At 40.2% G+C, this 3,683-nt stretch overlaps 1 long non-coding RNA gene across 1 annotated transcript; it reads right to left on the bottom strand.

The window, feature by feature from the left end:
* Positions 1-1,010: 1,010 nt before the first annotated feature.
* LOC111523329 lies at positions 1,011-3,683 on the bottom strand. Its single transcript, XR_002725501.1, has 3 exons — positions 3,325-3,683; positions 2,275-2,396; positions 1,011-1,246 (listed from the first exon to the last, which is right to left on the bottom strand). It is a non-coding gene; the product is annotated as an uncharacterized LOC111523329 (long non-coding RNA).

The raw sequence follows: 3,683 nt of genomic DNA, 5'->3' as shown, positions 1-3,683 counted from the left end.
GCCATGACATGCTCCAAATTAAAACAAATATCCAGGGGAAAGCAGGCAGTTTGGGCAGTATGCAGCACCTGGACCCCGCCTGATTGAGGAGACTACATTCCTTGACACTAGTGACTTACCCACAGTTGGACTGCTTATAGTTAGTGGCCTTTCCCTTCCCTTCCTGCTTTCTCCTGCCCAGATGACCTTCTTAAAGGATAGGCAGTCCCTGGCTCTCAAAACCCATTCAGGTCGTTCTTCCCTTAGAGCTCCTCCCATGGAAATGTGTTAGGTTTTATGCAATATAATTAATAGACTGAAGACAGTCTGAGTAACCAAGATAAGGTTTGGCACCACTGAGAAAGTGTTTAAACTTTATGAGAGAACCTGGTGAATCTTCATGCCCTCTACCCCCAAGAGATAGTGCTAATTGCCTGACAGTTTTTTTTTTTTTTTTAGCCTCTGAGAAAGATGATAGAAGGAAAGAGTACTGAGCCAATACCTAAAAGACTTAGGTGCTAGGCTAGGCTTTCCAGTTGTCAGGCTGTGTGACCTTGGAAAAATGGCGTTACTCCTCTGATCTTCTCTCGTTTTCCTCAAGTGGTAAACTGAGCACTTTAAATTGGTGTTTTCCAAAGTAATTTGAGAAATTATCTCTGTTACAGAGGAATACATTTAATTTTGATTATCATTACAAAAAATCTATTACAATAAACTTATAATTTATATACATTATTGCCTGGGATGAGCCTAAAGTGAAAAAGTGAGTCAATTTAAAGAAAAATCTAAAAGTAAATAATAATATAGATGGATGTGACTAAAATTGTGACGGTGAAATTTGAAAGAACATCATAAGGGACCTTCAGTCCCTTTCCAAAGGGCAGAGTCCAGGATGAGCATTCAGACATCTCTTCTGTTTTTCTACTTGGCAACCCCCCTAGTTTGTCCTCCCATCCTTTGTCAGGCCTTTCTGTCAGTGTTTGTGAGAAACCTGCCCAACACATCTATCCAATGCTCTATAGTCCTTGGGTATAAAATTATAATTGGCACAAGTGATCATGTCATCCATTGCAGTTCACAAGTAAAAGTTTTAGTAAGACCAATAACATTTCAAAGCATCTTTTAATTTTTATAAAATTATCAAATCTTGCTCACAGGTCTCTGGCCCTTAGTTCTCCAAGGACTCACTCTTCTGGCTCCACAATTCAGTTTTTCATGTGACTTGTTAGGGATCATCTGTATTCCAGCTGAGGGTGGAATTCTAAATCTAGAAGAATGAGTAAATGAGCATGTTTCAGAGAAGCTCTATAAAAGTTGAGTCCAAAACAACTGAGAGGCTTTGGAAAGTCCCAGTATCGCCTTAAACATAAATATAGTGATCAGTAACTTTTTCTTTATGGCAAGCTTTGAACCTTCCAGAAAGATGCATCGAATGCAAACTATTATTAGCAGGGAAATGCAAAAGCCACTTGGTATTACATGATTTATACCCAACAGCTCAATGCAGGCTGAGCAAGCAAGAAACATTGTTCCTATCTCAAGGCAAAGACAGAGAGATTGGGCAGATTTGAAGAATCTAGTTTAGAAATTCAAGGGGATGATCAGGGTAATAGATTTACTAAACCCGATTAAGAGCAGGAGAACAAGACATAGGACTTTCAGGAATATTTTTTCTTTCCTTCCCAACATATTTACCTTCAATTGCTAAGCTGTGTGGTAAAGAAGGCTGCTCTGGAATGAGCATCATGAAATGGGTCTGGAAGGGGCTAGGGGCTCATCTGGTAGGTTTTACAGGAAATCCATGCCTGTAAATGTGCCTCTCATATGTGATGATTTGGGATCATCCTGGTGGTGTCCTGGTCCCTGGCTGTGTCTGCAAGACTTAGAAGCAGCCAGTGAGACTTGGGATGATAAAGCTGAAGCACTGTGGGCTCAACTAGTAAGAGTTCGGTGACAGGAGATGTTGATCAGTTTGGATTCTGAATATTCTACATCAAACTGAGACAGGGAGGGTGTTTCAGCTCCTCCCCCTTACCCTCCTTCCTTGGACTCTTCCTCAGCTGTGAATGCCATGGGTTCTTTGTTCTTTCCTTTAACCAGCTCCAGTAAGCCTTTGATTTTAAAGACAGTAGTGGGAAGACAGAGAGCTTGGATATAGCAGTTCCGTGTGAGGTCTGTGAGCTCTTGGGTGAGTCACTGAATGTCTTTAAGCCTCACTTTTCTCATATCTGAAATTGGCAAAATAGTAGTACCTACCTAATAATGCTTTGGAGAGAATTTAACAAGATCAAATACCTAAGGCACAAATTCTTTGCACAGAATGCTCAGTTAACAACCATCTGATAAACCATGTGGCTCCCTCTTACTGCAAACAGAGTACATCTTTCCAGAAAATATGGAGACAAATCTTCAGAGTCCTGGAAAGAGATACAATGAATTAAAACATATTCCTAAAACACATTTTAATGAAAGAAAAAGCAATCTCATTTAATTCATTAGTTGAGATGATACCTAAACACTGTTAACAATGCTGGATTTTCTTTTAGTCACTGATTGCAGAGAAATCAAAATCTTACTCATTTGCATCCGGTGGACTATTTTACACCATTCCAGGCACAGTCGATGCCACTGGAAGTAAAATACAAGTTTCCTGACTTCTTTTTTTGCATCCAAGCCAGGACTTCACGAAATGAATGGTCTGAGGCTTGGTGCTCAGCCTTGGGCTTTTGTGCCAGGCAATATCTCTATCAGGTTCCAGCAGACTTCCAGGGCTGGCCTGATGGCACTCCAGGTTTTTTGTCTTTAAGTATCATAGATTTCTCCTAGTAAGACAGTCAGAGCTTTTGATGCTGCCCTTTCTTATCAAGGGAAAGAATATATGAATGAAGCTGACACCATCAGTAGGGGACTAAAGGTCAATTATTAAAATTTTCATGATTGACAGTGGCATGCCGATCCCTTCATCATCCCTTTCCTACCCTGCTTCATTGACAAAGGTGTGGAATCTTAGCATAGAGGGTCTGAATTCTTCTGGGGTGTAGGAAATTATTTGCTGTTCAGGAGAGTAAAGAATTTGAACCACAAGGGGTTGGCAAATGCATTAACTAATTAAGGTCTTTTCAACTGGTTTCCCCCTTACTAACTAAAGGAATACATTTTGACTTCTAGTTGAAACTCGGAGGATGACCAAAAGACAGAAATTAACGAATATCCTCTTTGGCCTCAATCCAAAGAACTATTTTTCTTTCTGAATTTATCGTACTCTTGAGCCCTCCCCAATGAAGAAGAATGAAATCGTAATGGCAATTTTCTTTCTGGCAACAGTTCATCACAAATGAAATTTACCTGTTTTCTTCCAGGTTGTCTCAAAACAGAATGAGGGCTCTTTCTCTCAAGGGTTTGATGATTTCAGATGTCCATCTAGAGCATAAGGAAGATAACCTAATTTCTGTTTCCATAAAAAATACCGGAGGACAAGAAGACAATGTTCCTGTGGATTGTCCTCTAAAAGCTGACATGGGTGGGAGGTCAAGAGGATGTCCCCCAAAAGGCAGAAGCTCTTGATTTGCCAAGAAAGCTCGAGAAGAGGTCATCTGCAGAAGGATGAGGCTGTTGCGGAGAGACACTAATCATGAGACAAGGATTCATATTTTCTATGAAATATCTCCTTCTAAAATAAAAAATCCAAACCCACCTTCATTATC

This window comes from Piliocolobus tephrosceles, chromosome 2 (genome assembly GCF_002776525.5).
Source record: "Piliocolobus tephrosceles isolate RC106 chromosome 2, ASM277652v3, whole genome shotgun sequence".
NCBI lineage: Eukaryota > Metazoa > Chordata > Mammalia > Primates > Cercopithecidae > Piliocolobus > Piliocolobus tephrosceles.
Note: the sequence above shows the minus strand (reverse complement) of the source record. Positions and strands in the feature narration are given on the sequence as shown.